Source organism: Saccopteryx leptura, chromosome 11 (genome assembly GCF_036850995.1).
Source record: "Saccopteryx leptura isolate mSacLep1 chromosome 11, mSacLep1_pri_phased_curated, whole genome shotgun sequence".
Taxonomy (NCBI): domain Eukaryota; kingdom Metazoa; phylum Chordata; class Mammalia; order Chiroptera; family Emballonuridae; genus Saccopteryx; species Saccopteryx leptura.
In genome coordinates, this window is record NC_089513.1 from 42,722,686 (window position 1) to 42,740,723 (window position 18,038).

Genomic DNA, 18,038 nt, shown 5'->3' on the forward strand with positions numbered 1-18,038 from the left:
CTTTACACAGGAGCCTATGCTCCAATGGAATGGGGGTCAGGGCACGCCACTGTCCCCACATTGGTCCCCTTTCTTCTGGGCTCCTTGGTCTTTCAAACAATAATAATAAAAACCTATGAGGGTAAGCATGTCAGCTGCCCTTTGTCACCAGGAGGCCCGAACTGGAAAATATTCATCACCCCTTTCCCACCTCCCAGTCAAAGGACCCAGCTTAAATTCTGTTAAGAAGCAGCCTGCTGGGATCCCTTCAAGAATCTACGCTCCCCATATCTTCTCTTTACACTTGACTCTTTTGAATGCTCCTCCTCTAACCTCTCCCTGCCCACGATCACTGGACTTCAGGCTGCCTTCCTCAGCCACACGCATACTGATGTCTCCCACACAGCCCTCCCCAGCGCATGCTCAGAAGTGGAAGTTGGACACACTCATTCCCTCTCCTCTTCCCTCTCTCCCCAGCTTGCACTTCCAGCGTGGCCACACCTAAGGCCCAGGGCTCCCATGCACCCCAGGAGCTCCGGGATACCCAGTCACCCTGTGACATCCCGCCTGAGGCTGTGCAGGAGTACATGGACATCATGGACGAGCTGGAGGGACTGACCCACTCAGCCACAGTGGAGCCCGGTGGAGAATGGGAAGAAGACAGAAAAGAGTCACAGCAGCAAGAAAATGGGCCCTCCCAGGACCCAGACGTCATGAGCTACTTTAATCAGCTGTGTTCTCAGGAAGACTTTGCCAACAAGGTGGGCTGGCTCAGAGCTCTGGGGTCTGCAAGATTCCAGAGGGAGGAACTCCAACATCCAGACCTGGGTTCTGCCCAGGCGAATGGGATTAAGCTCTATTCTTCATTCCTGAGTTAGGTGCTTGTGTGGGTGTGAGTGTGTCAGTGTGTGTACATATGCATGTAGTGTGTGCGTGTATGATATATGTGGTGTATGTGGAACGTGCTCTCTGTGTGCATAGGTGGGTGTGCCCTTGTATTGATATGTGTATGTGTTGTATGTGTCTTGTGTGTGTGTGTGTCTGTAGCTGATGACTATGATGGTGTTAATCACTCACGTCATGTGAGGGGATGGAGTGGGTCCTAGCTTTTCCACTTTTCCTCCAGGTCTTGCTGACTCATGGTTTTCTCACTGCCAAGGGTGCTTACAGCCTCTTCTTTCTGTCCCAGGTAGAAGAGGTCTTTGACCCTCATTTCCTGGCACAATTGCTGTCACCAGAATCATCCCTCGATCTCTTAGAACAAGTGGAGACATTGGAGCAGGAGGAAGGACTCACTCCCATCCAGGTGAGCCAGGGGAGGACGGGAACTTAGGAAGATGGGACGGGGACTCCAAGTGTGTCACGGGAGGACAGAACCCCATTTCAGTTAGAGGAGGAGTGACAGGTGAATCAGGGAGGGAGGGACTACTGGTACAGTGGGGGAGGGGTAATCCCTGGGAGGGAGAACCCGGGCACACCTGGGAAAGGAGCAACCAAGAACAGGAGCACATGACTGCTCACCCCTGCTCTGCCTGTGGGCATGGCATGCAGAGAGTCTAGCTCTGGGATGGGTGCAGTGCAGGACGATAAGGAGGGCACTATTGAAAAAGGAGGGTGATAGGAAGGAGAGGATGGGGAGTCTCAAAGTAAGGGAAGGGCACAAAGCTGGGAATATGGTACAGGAGGACGGCGGGAGAGCCAGGTGTCTGCTTTGGATTTCAGTCACATTGTCATCACATTGCATCCTCCAACCCAGTGCCATTGTCCCACCATTTACTCCTCTTCCTCTCTCACATGTTTGCCGAGTCAGTCACTGTCCTTCTCATTCTAGGGTATGCAGGCACCCCAAAATCATGGTCCACCTCGATTGGACCCCAGTTCTTCTGAGTCCCAGGACAGCCAGGCGGCCCAAAGACACAACTACAGCTACCAGCAGACAGTCAATGACAACACCTGGCCCCCAGAGACTGCCTTCAAGTACCGTCAAAGGCGCAGTCGAGCAGATGCCGCCCTGTCCAGGCCCACAGCCTTTGCTGTCTCTACAGGACAACTGGAGTGCCCTCCACACAACGCACAATGGCCCTGCTCTGCTCCCCAGGGTCACAGCACCACTTACTCTACACTGGGACCCAGAGAAGCCTCCACTCCCAGAGAGACCTCTCTTGTTAGGGAGACTCGTGGGCCAGAGGACAGGGCCAATGAGAATGAGGACCTTCCCAACCTGGCCTTCCTCTTGGCCTCCCCTAAGAGCCTGCTGCCCTGCACGCTCTCTCTGAGTCCTGTCTCTGCCTCTGGCTTTACCGATGGTGGACGGTGGGGGCTTCCGGGAGCTGCCCAGTCCCAGTTCCCTCAGAGACTAGGTCTCAGCCACACTGCTCCACAGGCTCCCAAGTCTAGGAAGAGGAAGTGTGACCAGTCTGTCACTGGGAGTTGGATGAAGCGGCCGTGCAGCCTGTATGGAGCAGCTGCCAGTCCCCTGCGGGCCTAGTCTAGATGTCACCTGGCTGTACCCACGACGAGCCCCTGTCATCCCAGAGCTGATCCTGGCTGTTTTGTTAACACTGGAGGGAGGGAGGAGAGAGGGAGGGAGGGAGGGAGGGAGGGAGGGAAGGTGAAAGCTAAGGAAGAAAAGGGGACAACAGTACCTTTTGAGTGGGTGTAGGATGGGGGGTAGAAGCTACACTTTTGGGAAAGTAAGTGTCAACTGTGAATAAAGGTATTTTAGTTTGAAAATGCTCTGGGGTCACTGTCTCAAGACTTGGGTCGGCGCTGCTCTCGAGTGTGGAGACCTGAGAGGAAAGAAGGATGCAGGAGGTCACAGGTGGTATGGATCCACCGGTGACTCTTCTGTTTTCCTTCAGATTCATGGGGACTCCTTTCGACTGCACCTGGGAGCACACGGCTCTCCCATCCCCTGGGACTCTTCCCTCACTTCTCCTCCCAAGGCCAGACTGGGTGAGGGGCTTCCGGAAGCCACCAGAAAACCAGGCTTAGCTATTCTCAGCTCTGCCAGGGTTTCCTGTGTAGGTGTTCTGACAAGAGAGAGAAAGTCAGGCCTCTGCAGACCGGCTCTCAGCCTCTGTGCCTCGTTGCAGTGAGAGAGCCCTCTAGTCTCAGAGATGACTGAATGTGGAAAGCAGTGGGGGCAGAGCAGCTGAACAAGGGGGTGATGAAATGTATGGGACACCTGGTAAAAGTGGGTGCCTGAAAAATGACAGTGGATTGGGAGGTCACCAAGTCCTTTGTGGTATTTCTGTGTTGTCCTCTACTAAAGGAGGAGGCCCTATCTGCTGTGGCTGGTGGAATGGGCTCAGGGACCACTGGTCTTCAAGATCACATCACAGCTATTCTCCCTTCCTGCCCTACAATGTCTGTACTCACAAATATCAGCATAGATTTATATTCACATGGGAAATAGTTCCTCTTAACAGACTGTGACTCAGTTTCACAAGCACAGCACAACCAGCAAGGACAGTAGGGGCAATGAGTGTGTCCTCCCCCGGGCTGGTGGGAGCTGGAGATCCAGGCTGAGGGAGGGGGCTTTGGTCTCCCTGCTGCGGGCACTGGTACTGACTCCACAGTCAAAGCAGATGATCTGAACCCCTGATGTAAGTGTGAGATGAGCAAACAGTGAGGGAAAGGAGGTGGGCTGAGGAGACCCATTGCCGGAACTCCCTGTCCCAGGACTAGTGGGATGCTCTGATGGCATGGAGACACCATGGCCCTCATGTCCGTCCTTCCTAGCCAATGCCTATTCCCCAGGTTTAATTTCTTATTCCTGGCCCTGGCCAGTGGTTCAGTACATAAAGCCTCAACCTAATGTATGTTTCTTCAGTTCAATTCTTGGCCAGGGCACAATGGAAAAGTGACCATATGATTCTCTCCTCCTTCTTCTCCCCTTTCTGTCTCTCTTTTCAAACCACAGCCACTGGCTCAGTTGGTTTGAGCATGGCCTCAGGTGCTAAAAATAGCTCAGTACTTAGGCATTAGCCCCAGGTAGTGTCGCCAGGTGGATCCTGGATGGGGTGCATGCGTGAATCTTTCTCATTATCTCCTGTCCTCTTACATAAAAAATTAAAAATAAAAATAAAATTAAAATGTTCTGATTCCTCCACTGGTTTTAGGCTGCTCTGAGACTACTGAACTTTCCCTGGGATGGCCCAAGCTCAGCCTAGTGTATAAAGCCATGGCCCAGGGCAGTGGCCCAGCAACAGCGATGGATGGGGCTAAAGCAGTCTAGTTTCACAGGTTGCCTGGCTCTCTACTGAAGCCTACGAAGAGGGTCACAAAGGACTCATATCAGGACCCTGACCCACCTCCCATGGAATCACACTGAAGCCCACAGGTCCTTCTTTGCTGCTCTCCCTTCTCCATGGAGGCTAACAGCACCCAAGTCTCTCATTCCTCTGGGGCATTTGTGAAGGACACTTCTCATCTTGGCCTCACTCTCTTCAACTGCTGCCTCCTGACTGTCCAGCTAGGACTTAACACATAGACACGGGCTAAGGGGAGGTGCCGGAATCAGTATGTGTTCTGGGGCTGGTGCAGGAGTTGCCATCCCTCATAAGTGAGCATCCCCCTCAGGTACTACCTGATGTGTCCCTGCCTAGCGTGGCAGGGACTGGATGCAAATGTGGTGAGTGAAGGACAGAGCCTGGACCCTTCATTCACTGGTGAAAATTAGTCCTATAACTACTCAAATCTCAGGAACTTCGTGGTGAAGCCGGCAACGCACCTGCCCTTCAGGATTATTAGAAACACAGAGAGATTTTTGATTGACGGGTACTTTCTTGTTCTGTCTCTGTATGTGCTTAGTCTTCCCCATCACAATCAGGGTCACACCTGGCCCTTGGGTGGCTCTGTGACTGGCCTCTCTATCCTGCTGTTTTCTGCCTTTTCAGTCCTGATTTGGATGAACATTTCTTAGAAGGAAGCAGAACCTGTGCTGTCCCCTCTCTGAGACCAGTGCACACTGACAGCCCCCTGGAACCTGCCCGGTGGAGCTACTGTAAGTCCACTGCTGCTTCAACCACAGAAGAGTCCAGCTCCATGGGCTACAAGGAGCCTTGCAGAGGTTTGCACTTTACTCTTTGGAAAATATGATGGCATGCTTTTAAGATCGTCTCTTTGATATTTCGTGTAAATGGAAATAAAAATATAAAATCTGGGGGAGAAATATATATATCAGACAAAACAGATTGTAAAGATAGAACTATAATAAAAAACAAAGAAGGATACTACCTAATGATAAAAAGATCTATCCAACAAGAAGATACAACCCTTGTAACATTTATAAATCCAAAATAAGAGCAACCTAAATATATAAAGCAGCACTGAAAGACATGAAGGGATTGACAGTAATACACTCATTTTAAGGCAATTTAGCACCCCATTGACATCAATTGGTGGATCTTCCAGACAAAAGTTCAACAAACAATCAGTGGCTTTATATGACACACTGGACCAGATTAATTTAATTGGTATTTACAGAACATTTCATCCCAGAGAAGCTGAATATACATTTTTTTCAAAAGCATATGGAACATTCTCTAAAAGAGATTGCATATTAGGACACAAAACAAGTCTTAATAAATTCAAAAAAATTGGAATCATATCAAGCATTTTCTCCAACTACAATGGAATGAAATTAGTAATCAATTAAAAGAAAGAACAAAAAAATACACAAATGCATGGAGGCTGAATTACATGTGACTAAACAGTGAATGTGTTAACAATGAGATCAAGAAAGAGACCAAGGTAGGACCTGAAGATGGAAGTGGAGTAGGCAGATGCAGACTCCCAGGTCACACCACCAAACTGGATTACAAATTCATTTAGGAACAATTGGTGTGAAAAACCAACTCTGGACTATAAGAACAGCTCTCAAAAACCAAGGAGCAAAGAAGAAGCCACACTGAGCCTGGTAGGAAGCGCCGAGGAGCAATGGGTCTCCCCTGCTTACAGGAACAAAGGGGAGGGTGAGTTTGACAGCGCAGAAGGGCTCTCATTCTAAGGAAAAGTGCAGAAAATATCGCTCACAGCCACTTATATAGGGACATGGGAAAGAGGTATGTTGAAAGGACTGGCTTGTTTTCCAAAAGGAAAGGGGAGAGAGAGAGACAGATGGTGAGGGGCAGAGGAATGCATGGGATGACCTGAGAAGCTGACTCCTCCAGTGCTGGAGGAGGCCATAGCTGGGGGAGGCATTGACTCTTCCACAAAACACAAGACTAATGTGGTTTGGGGTAACCCATCTCTAGATATCCTTCCAGCTCCAATCAGTGAAACAAGACACAGCTGAAAACAAGAAGTGAGGAGGAGGGGCAGTAACTCAGGTCTCCATGGAGATCTGAGATACACCTCCACCTACTGAAGTGGAGAAACCACCCCGCCCCACCCCACTGCCCCCCTCCCGAGAGTGTAACTGGCAGATCAGGCCTTCAGAGTCTCAGGTTACACCCACCACATTCCTGGATACAGTTTCAAATGAGCCCCCTGCTGAGATCAGTAAACAAGACTACCACTGAGTTAAGAAAACTGAGAAAAAAACAAAAAATCAAGACTTCAAAGCGGCTTTACTAGAAAAGCCAAATCCAACAGTGGATTACAAACAACAGTTGATGCCAACCCAAGAGGACCTAGAAATAACACAACTGAAAACTGGAGGCAGACAACACCAAACCTAGACTCAACCAGCTCTACAAACAATACACTCAAACACACAGACATAATGAGAAGACAGAGAAGTGCAATCCAAATGAAACCACAAGAGAAACCTCCAGAAAATGAACTGAGTAATATGGAAATAACCAAACTTCCGGATGCAGAGTTTAAAATAATGATTGTTAGGATGCTTAGGGATCTTAGAACAACAATAGATGGTGGTCATTATGAACACCTAAATAAAAAAAATAGCAAGTATAAAAATGGCATTGAAATATTAAAAAAGAATCAGTCGGAGATGACAAATACAATATCAGAAATGAAGACCACAATGGAAAGAATTAAAAGTGAGATGGATGAAGCTGAGGAACAAATCGATGATTTGGAGAACAAGATGAACAAAGGCATGGAAGCAGAGCAGAAAAAAAGAAAAAAGACTCAAAAGTCTGAGGAAACTCTAAGAGAGCTCTGTGACAACATGAAGAGAAATAACATCTGCATCATAGGGGTTCCTGAAGAAGAAGAGAAAGAACAAGCACTAGAAACTTTATTCAATCAAATCATAGCTGAAAACTTTCCTGATTTGATGCAGAGAAGGGTCTCACAAGTTCAAGAAACACAGTGAACGCCATTAAAGAGAAAATCAAAGAAACCTATACCAAGGCACATCATAATTAAAATACTAAAGCTAAGCGAAAAGAGAAAATATTAAAAGCTACTAGAGAAAAAAGGCTATCACCTATAAAGGAGCCCCCATAAGGATGACATCCAACTTTTCAACAGAAACATTTGCCAGAAGGGAATGGCAAGAAATATTCAAAGTAATGCAGAATAAGAGCGTACAACCAATACTACTTTATCCAGATAAGCCTATCATTTAAAATTGAAGAAGAAATGAAAAGCTTCCCAGACCAAAAAAATACCTCAAGGAATTCATTACAACCAAACCAATGCTGCAGGAAATGTTAAGGGGTCTGCTGTAGGAAAAGAATATAGCAAAAGAGGAATACATCTTTAAAGAATAATATGGCAATAAACTACTATATATCAATAATAACCTTAAATGTATATGGTTAAATGATCCAATCAAAAGACATAGGGTAGCTGCATGGATTAAAAAACAGGACCCATACATATGCAGTCTACAAGAGACACACCTTAAAACAAAAGATGCACATAGATGAAGGTAAAAGGATGGGAAAAAATATTTCATGAAATCGGAAATGAAAAAAAAAAAGCTGGGGTAGCAATACTTATATCAGACAAAATAGACTTTAAAACAAAGGCTATAGTAAGAGATAAAGAAAGTCACAACATAATGATAACGGGAGCAATCCATCAGGAAGATATAACCATTATAAATATCTATGCACCTAATATAGAAGCACCTAAATATATACAGGGTGAGATCAACAGCAATACTATAATAGTAGGGGATTTCAATATTCCACTGACATCACTATATAGATTTTTTAAAATCCATTCTGCTACTCTGTGTCTTTTTATTGGTGAGTTCAATCTCAAAGACTCTTATATTGAACATTTTGAAGATTTTTATGCATGACTATCTTGGTATCTCTGATTCACAAAGCACTTTACAATGGAGTGTTCTTGTCCCCAATTTGCAACTGAAAAAAAAATAAAAACACAAGACAAAACTATAGCCCCTCAAACCAAAAACAACAAAAAGACCCCAACAAAATAGGTGCAGTACAATAATAAGCACATTAGTCAAAATCATGGAGGAAATCATGAAAAATGCCAGATTTAGAGCCAGTACCCCAGGCAACAATTTTCTGGTGTTTCATTTTGCATGCCTTCCTTGGTCCTGGGTTTCAGTTGTGGATATTTAACTTTCAGCTTTTGCAGTATGTCACCGGCAGTTTGTGACAGATTTGCCTCTTTCTCTCTCTCTCAATTCTCATTTCACAGGTATTCCTCGTCAGCATGCAACACTGTTGGGAAATTTGATCATATGTCAATCTCAAGCTAGAGAATCAACAAAATCATCTGGTGAATGTTTGTGTGTAAAAGGATGGCTCATTTTAAGAACTCAGTAAGTTCCTTTAGTCAGTTCTTCCAGGTTGCCACAAATTACTTAATGATAATGTGTACAGACAAGTGTGAGAAACACTTTTATTTCAAAAAGTAATGTTTTCAAACATTTTAATCTCTTATTTTTACCTATATGATAGTACAGTGAAATAGTTTTAAATATAAATTTATTTAATAAATATTAAACAAGTATATAGTAAAATAAAATACATGAAATTAAAAGTTATATATTTTTATCCTTATCACCCTTCCAGAAGCATAAAGCAAATAAAAAATTTCAAATGATATACCCCTCAATAAAACCCATAAAAATTACTCTCCGAATATCATCTTTACTTTAAGGTGGCAGGTGCTAGTTCCTTCAGAAAGGAATTCACTGTGGAGCAGAGTGCTACTACTTAGATATTGTACTTGGCAAGAATTTACTGCTGAGCATTGGCTGATTAAATAAGTTCTTTCACCCATGTCTGGTGGCACTCCTGAAAAAATGTCATTTTCATGGCTGCAGGTCTTCGAGTGACATGAACACATAATATGCATACCAAGGTTGTCTCATTTCTCTTCACATTAGCTCATGAACATCAGGAAGAATTACTCAATGCTAGTAACATGCTGAACTCCCCGAAGTGTACTTGGTTATAAGATATTTATTCACATGATCCAGAATATACATGGGTTAACATTTTTTTTAGATATCCATCTAAATGAAGTGAAAAGGCTGGCCTGTGGAGGCACAGTAGATAGAGTGTCAACCTGGAATGCTGAGGTTGCTGGTTCAAAACCCTGGGCTTGCTCTGTTAAGGCACCTAGGACAAGCAACAGGCAAGCAAGGAACAACTAAAGTGAAGCAACTTTACTGCTCGCTCCCCAATCCCTCTCTCCTCTCTCTGGAAAATTAATAAATAAAATCTCTAAAAGAAATGAAAAGACAAAATTAATTAAAACTCAAACAGATAAATTAGGGAAGCAAAGATTATATCATTTGATTTTCAGAATACATGGACCTGCCTTGAGAAGTACTCTTAAAAATGCACGGTGGGATTTAACCACATAAGATCTATTAACAGTTTTCCTCATACAGTAGCTTAAATCTTTCCCCAGGTTGTTATAAGAGTTAATAAAATACTGTATGTGAACATACTTAGCAAGTTATAATGCACTGTAAAAATTTAATTTTTCTGCCTCTTTCTTTTTGTTTTCCAAGAAATAGTTAAGATACACACTGAGTCTTATTGATACATCTCCCATTTAATCATTTTTGCCTTTATCTTTTTAATTTCTGTATTGATCAGCCATAATCCATGACTTAAGAAAAAAAGCTTCATCTAACAATTTGTCACATTGCGAGGTACCAATAGACACTTCTTATTTTCTTGGATGTTCAGCAAAATGCACGAAATAACAATGATTTAAGAAGGAGACATCTTGAAAACTTCCTGTTGAAGCTCCAGAGATTTAATAGATCCCACTGTATCCAATCACTGTGCTGCCCGTGAAAAATATATGGTACTCAGGAGTGTGTGTTTAAGGGACAGAAATACTAATAATCATCTCTGCTGACTGAACTTAGAGGAGAAGAGATGGGCTATCAGGATGTGCCTTGCACCAGGGACTTAATGGACACTACCTGTATTGTTGGCATGCCTCCCCAGTGCACAGGGAGGAAATGGAGGTTCAGGAAACCCTGTTACTTGCCTAAAGACACAAAACACTGGAGCAAGTTTAGACCCCAGGTTATAATTTCTGAGGCCTGTACTCTCCATGGTGCCTGCGATGGAAGAGTGAGGGGAACTGCAAGGAAAAGCAGGGTCCGATGGTGCGACCCAGGTCTCCTTGGCCAAGCCTCTCGTGGCCTCAGATTCAGTTTTTGTCAGCTTTTCCTTCTGCCTACACCTTTAACTTCGTGAATTATGTCTGCTTTGCCCTGTTCATCAGCCCCATCTTAAGTGTCAGCTTCTTCCCAAAAAACTAATTTGTCTTGATGAGGTGCTCTGAGACTGTTCTTTTCTTTGTGTTTCAAGAATCATCTTGGAATTGGAGACATGTGAGTCCATGAAATTGAGCAGAGATGTGGGATACAGGTTCTCTGGCTCCCACCAACCATCTTGTTAACCCTATTAGCACAGCAACCACAATGCAAACATTCACTGAGTGATTAAGATGTGCCGAACACTGTTGTAAGTTCCTTTTATGTATTGTTTTACTAACCCACAGCAATCCTTTGTAGTACCTTTAACACCATTTTATGGATGAGGCGCAGAAAGACCCAGAAACTTGCCCAAGGTTACATAGCTGTTATGAGGCCACTGTAGACTTTGATTCATCATGATTGTAATCCTAGAGCTGTGTTGCCCTAAGGAGCAAACTTGGGTGAGTGGCTGTGACCATGGACTCCCACACATGTGCTGAGTTTTTCTGATCTCGTTCCTCAAGTAGCATGGCTCTTCGTCCAGGTGTCAAGGGCTCTGCTTTCTATGCAGCTCCCATAGGGGTGTGTTTAGTAAACAGTGATGACTTTTCCTACATAAAACAGGTGCATATTTGTGAAGGCAGAGAGAAGCAGCCTATTCTAAGTGGCATATTGATGCATCAGAGTATATCAAAAGAGAACCCGTACTTTAAATGGCATTAAACACTAATATCACATAAATTGCGCCCCCCCTCCATTTCATATATTGAAGTCCTAACCCACTGAATTTATGTCTTTATTTGGAGATATATTCTTTAAAGAAGCAATTCAGGTTAAATGAGTTCATGAGGATGGACCTTAATCTGATATGACTGGTGTCCTTGTAAGGAGAAGAAATGGTTAGGACACAAACCACACAGAGAGAAGGACATGTACAGACACAGCTATCTACGTGACAAAAAGAGAGGTGCATTGAAGAAACCAACCCTGTCTTACCTGTGGAGAAATAGATTTCTGCCTGACCTGCGGTGGCACAGTGGATAAAGTTTTACCCTGGAATGCTGAGGTTGCCTGTTCAAAACCCAAGGCCTGCCTGGTCAAGGCATATATGGGAATTGATGCACCCTGTTCCTTCCTTCCTTCTCTCTCTCTCTCCCCTCACTAAAATAAATAAAAATTAAAAAAAATTTTCTGTTGTTGAAACCATCTACTCCTTGGTACTTTGTTATGGTAACTTTTGCAAACTGATATTATATGGGTAGAAAGATACAGGGCTTGCCTCCACTTCTTATAAAGGAGTGGTGGGCAGATGACTACATTTTGGGTCTTCATGCCATAACTATGGAGGGACTTTCTCTTCTGGGAGCTGGATACAGAGGAGGATATATACTGGGGTCAGCAGAGGAGGGAGATTCTGTGAAGGTCTGACACCATTTTTTAAGATCATGCTTGCTTGTTCACCAACAAATACTGATCACCTATTTATTATGTATTCACCATGCGCTGCGCCTTGGTGATAAATGGTGACCCCATGCAACACCCATGGAGCTCATGGTATTAGGGCACAGGCAGTTACTATGGAGCGTGGGCAATACTAATCCATCCCTGGGGAGCAGGGCACACAGCACATGGGGGTGGGAGAAGGCTTGTGATAGCAAAAGTATCGATGTTTGGCATGAAGGATGGGGAGCTAATCTAGAATGGAGGAGAGTAAAAAAAATTACAAGCATGGGAGAGCAGCTGTGAAGTCTTGCAGGAGAAGGAGAGCATGACATATGAGGGATTGGAGTTTGCCATGGTTAGAGCGCCCAGTGGCAGGTGAGGCCTCAGAGCTCAGCTCAGCCATTGCTGTCTAAAGACAATGGGAAGTGAGTGAAAGATGTAATGCTTGGTCACTTGTGTGTGTGCATGCGTGCACATGTGTGTGTTTTGTGGTTGTATGTGTAGGCATGGGTAGAAAGGAGTTTCCTATAGGTGGTTTAGTTATCCAGAGTCTCCCTAAATATCTGAACATCTGTAATGCCGGCTGTCTGAAAGCATAATGGAACCTCACTACAGAACCAGCACCAACATGCCCTAGTCACGAATTCTATCCTAGTTTCTGTTACATTCTAAGTCCTAATTTTATGATGTTCTCAGAAGTTGGCATGTTCAATTCTGAATGAAATAGAAAATGCAAGTCACTGGTTTTATAGTGTTAAGCAAGTGTAGCCCCCCGACTAGTCAGTGGTAGAAATATTGGCTTGTTGAGATGATTGTCCATGGAAGCTGTGTTTGTCCACCCTCTTGTGGCTCAGGCTACTTCAGTCCAGGCCCTGCTTCTCAGAGACCCAGTGGTGCATTTTCCTTGCTTCTGATGAACAGTAACAGGGGCTTCTGGTCTGGGGGATTAGGTTGAGAGTATTCTCTTTGAAGGTTTCATAAATCCAGCAAGAATTTCACACCATTTTGAGTGCTGCAGGTGAAGAATTTAACAGCTGGTAAGGGTGCAAATTAGAGCCAATTGTAACTTGACTGACCTGCCTTGACAATATAACTGTCTTCCCTAATTTAAAATGCCTAGCTGGGTCCTCTGGCCTGGTAAGGTGGTAATTTCAAAGGCAAAGCAGCTGAAACTAGGAAATCCTTTAACAATGCTGTGACAGAACTAAAGATTTATTTATATAACACTTTGTTTTCTCTGGACTGTAATGACTGCGTTCAGGCTGAGGAATATCACATTTATGTCAGGAATGAAGAAGGGCCGGGCTTGCAGAAATGACCCAGCGGTAGCGGCAGAAGTAGAAAATGTGTGTACCAACCCTAGTCGGTTGGCTCAGTGGTGGAGCGTCAGCCCAGCTTGTAGATGTCCCGGGTTCAATTCCTGGCCAGGGCACACAGGAGAAGCACCCATCTGCTTCTCCACCCCTACCCCTGTCCTTCCTCTCTGTCTCTCTCTTTTCCTCCTGTAGCCAAAGCTCCATTGGAACAAAGTTGGCCCAGCACTGAAGATGGCTCCATGGCCTCTGCCTTAGGTATTAGAATGCCTCCAGTTACAACGGAGCTACCCCCCAGATGGGTGAAATATCACCCCCTAGTGGACTTGCTGGGTGGATCCTGGTTGGGCACATGCAGGAGTCTGTCTCTGTACCTCCTCGCTTCTCACGTCAGAAAAAAAAATGTGTGTAAATTGTGGAAAGTAGTGAAGGAATGGTTAAATTTCTTATTTCCAAAGTGTGATGCCAGTTATCAAAATATTTATAAAGAAACTAAGTATAGAATAGAATTGAAAAGCATGGTTTATTTTATTTTATTTTTAGATTTATTTATTCATTTTAAAGAGGGAAGAGAGAGAGAGAGAGAGAGAGAGAGAGAGAGAGAGAATGCTGGAGGTGGAGGTAGGAGGAGCAGGAAGCATCAACTCCCACATGTGCCATGAACAGGCAAGCACAGGGTTTGCAATCGGCAACCTCGGTATTCCATGTCAATGCTTTATCCACTGCACCATCACAGGTCAGGTGAAAAGCATGTTCTTTAAAACTTTTTAAAAAGGAAATATGAGGCCATGGCTGGTTGACTCGGAGTATAGAGAATGGCCCCACATGCGGACTTCCTGGGTTTGATCCCTGATCAGGGCACTCAGGGGAAGTGGCCATCTACTTTTCTTCCCTCCCTCTCTCTCTCTCTTATGTCCTTCTTCCTCTGTAGCAGCCAATGTCTCAATTAGTATGAGCATCGGCCCCTGGTGCTGAGGGCAGCTTGGTTGGTGTAAGCATCTGTCCCAGACAGGGGTTGCCAGGTGGATTCTGGTCAGGACACATGCTGGAGTGAGTTTGTCGCTACTCTCACTTTAAAAAAGACAGATGAGAAAGCCCCTCTAATTTTCTGTGTTTGATTTTAACAGCTCATTGATTCTGATTCAATTACCTTACTTGAATAGGAAAAAGAAGGTTTCAAACTCCAGTTCAGAATCATCCTGCTGTTTTCCTACTTTTTTTCATATGAGTTTGGGTTTATTTAAATACTTAAACTTTGTAAGGGAAAAAGTAGTTGCTCAGTATTTTTTGCTTTTCTTTGAGGCAGTTTTTCATGTCTTTTTTATTAATAGAATCCTGACACAGGCGATCTGCACAATCCATGCTTTCGGTTCTGGGAAGGCAGTGTTCCCACCCGTGTCATCAACCCGGCAGATTGATGCAACAGGTGTACTCCCCACTCCCACCTCGGCCACACTGAGCTTACTTGATCTTGGGCACATTGCTCTCTGGATCGCAGATTATTTTATCAGCTCAATGGAAACAATAAAACCTCTATGATGGGTGTTGTAGCAATTATCAAAATATGACAGAGATGATCCTCCTTGTCCAAACTCTAGCCAGGCTCCTCTGAGTCTTCTTTCTGACTGGGTCTCGATCTTGGCCTATGAAGAGTTGAACGAATACTAACATACACTAACAGCTTAAGACTTATTCCTACCAAACGTACTTCCTCCTTTTTATAGTTTTGCGTTTTTGAGTCTATGGAGTCCCTGGTCAGCTTTATCTCTGTTCTCCCATCTCTGAGTTTAGTTAACATTGGATCTTCTCTATTAAATTAGTCTATCCCTGATTCAAGTCTGCCCTTACCAGCTTAACTAGTATCTGGTTTTATTTTTGAGAAAAACCATAATAAAAATGGCTTGGCATAATTTCCGGGCCACTGGCTGTCAGGAAATGGTAACATCCTGTTTCTACCTCTGTCAGGACCATCTCTGCACCACTGGGGCTGCCCAGCTTTCATATTTGTTTCTCTGTTCTTGCTCCCAGTGAACCTTTGCAATGAGTGGGGGAGAGCTTCTCTTAAGATCCCATATAGAATGAATTTCTCTAGTGTTCTTCCTGTTGATGAGGCTCATAATACTAATATAATTTAGGACTATTGTATAGTAAATATAAATTTGCAAGGCTTCGAAACTTATAGAAAATTAAGGGAGAAAGGACAAGAGATATAAAGAAAGAACTGCATGTCATAGAAAAGGTTATGGAGGTGGGGGAAGGGGAAGGCGAGGGGGTTAGTCAAGATGGCGGCCAAGGTGGCGAAACAGCAGCAGCAGCAGCTGTGGCGGCTGGAGTGAGCACCCGGCTGGCCGCGCCCAGAGAGGTCCGAAGCCAGGGACCCGTAGCTGGGGCGCATCCTGCTCCTCAGTGCCAGGCCGCGCCAGCTACCACGATCTGCCCGCTCCTGGTGGTTTCTTAGAAACATGATTATTTGTTGGACTTGATCTCACAGCCTAGTGAGGACTTCTTTACTTATAATGTCAAGTTCAGGTTATCCTCCCAACCAAGAAGCATTCAGCGCAGAGCAAAGTCGTTACCCCTCCCACTCTGTCCAGTACGCCTTTCCTGGCACCCGGCACCAGCAGGCATTTGCAGTCCCTGATTTCCGCTCTTCTCATCTTGAAGTCAGCCAAGCGTCACAGCTACTGCAGCAGAGGAAGCTTCGCAGATGGCCTTCCTTGCTCTCAGAATTTCACCCAGGTTCTGACAGGCCTCAGGAAAGTAGACCCGGATATGAGCAGTTCCACCAGGGCCCATCCCAAGGGGACCATGACTCCCTGGAGTCCAAGCGGCCTCATCTGGAGCAGGTATCTGACTCCCACTTCCAGCCGGTCAGCGCTGCGGTCTTACCTCTGGTGCACATGCTGCCAGAAGGCTTGAGGACCTCTGCAGATGCTAAGAAGGATCCAGCATTTGGAGGCAAACATGAAGCTCCATCCTCTCCAATCCCTGGGCAACCATGTGGAGATGATCAAAATGCCTCACCTTCAAAACTTTCCAAGAAAGAGTTAATACAGAGTATGGACCGTGTGGATCGAGAAATTGCCAAAGTTGAGCAGCAGGTCCTCAAACTGAAAAGGAAGCAACAACAGCTCGAAGAAGAAGCAGCTAAGCCTCCTGAGCCTGAGAAGCCTGTGCCCCCTCCTCCTGTGGGAACAGAAACACCGCAGCATTGTCCAGATCATCTAGGATGAGAACCGGGAAAAAGCAGAAGAAGCTCATAAAATATTTTAAGGTCTGGGGCCAAAAGTTGAACTGCCACTCTATAACCAGCCATCAGATACCAAGGTGTACCATGAGAACATCAAGACTGGAGTCTCTGCAAGGCGCATGATGAAAAACCAGGTGATGAGAAAAAAACTCACTTTATTTTTTAAAAGAAGAAATCATGCAAGAAAACAAAGGGAACAAAAAAAATCTGTCAACGTTACGATCAGCTCATGGAGGCATGGGAGAAAAAAGTGGACAGAATAGAAGATAATCCTCGGAGGAAAGCTAAAGAAAGCAAAACAAGGGAGTACTATGAAAAGCAGTTTTCAGAAATTCGAAAACAAAGAGAACAGCAAGAAAGATTCCAGCAACTTGGACAGAGGGGAGCTGGTCTCTCAGCCACTATTGCCAGAAATGAGCATGAGATCTCTGAGATCACTGACGGGCTCTCTGAGAAGGAGAATAATGAGAAACAAATGTGACAGCTTTCTGTAATTCCATCTATGATGTTTGCTGCAGAACAAAGACCGGTCCAGTTCATTAACATGACTGGGCTGATGGAGGACCCCATGAAGGTTTATAAAGACAGGCAGTTTATGAATGTTTGGACTGACCATGAGAAGGAGATCTTTAAGGACAAGTTTATTCAGCATCCAAAAAACTTTGGACTAATGGCATCCTACTTGGAAAGGAAGAGTGTTCCTGATTGTGTCTTATATTATTACTTAACCAAGAAAAATGAAAATTATAAAGCTCTAGTGAGAAGGAATTATGGAAAACGCAGGGGAACAAATCAGCAAATTGCCCGACCATCCCAAGAAGAAAAAGTAGAAGAAAAAGAAGATAAAGGGGGGAAAAAAAAACTGAAAAAAAAAAGAAGAGAAAAAAAAGGATGAAGAAGAAAAAGATGAAAAGGAGGACTCTAAAGAAAACACCAAGGAAAAGGACAAGACTGAGGGTGCCGCAGGAGCAGGCCATCCCCGGGAGCCGGAAGACAGTCAACAGCCAGGGCAGCTGAAAGGGCCGCATCACCAGGTCCATGAACTGCGAGGCAGAGGCTGCCAGTGCTGCCGCCGCGGAGGAGCCGCCCCTGCAGCTGCCGCCGGAGCCCGGTGCGTGGGCAGCTTGTGTGTCGGGTTCTGCTTCTGCGAGGCTAGGGCATGGGCGACTGCCGGCTTAGACCACCTGGAAATGGTCTGCCAGTCTGGCCTGTTTCAGTTTCCAAACCCTTTCTATGAAAGTAGCAAAAATTGTTTTTTATATCAAAAATCATTTTCAAATCGTTCAGTGTTCATCTGCTATCTCTGCCTAGAGGTATATTCATTAACTATATGCCTTCAGGGTAGGGAAGGGAAGGGGAAGGAAGGGGAAGGGAAGGGAGGGGAGGGGAGGGGAAAGGAAGAGAGGGGAGGGGAAAGGAACAGAGG

The 18,038-nt window shown here is 44.9% G+C and overlaps 1 pseudogene; it reads left to right on the forward strand.

The window, feature by feature from the left end:
• Positions 1 to 15,790: 15,790 nt before the first annotated feature.
• Positions 15,791 to 17,570, forward strand: LOC136383020 (nuclear receptor corepressor 1 pseudogene; annotated as a pseudogene).
• The last annotated feature ends 468 nt before the right edge of the window (positions 17,571 to 18,038 follow it).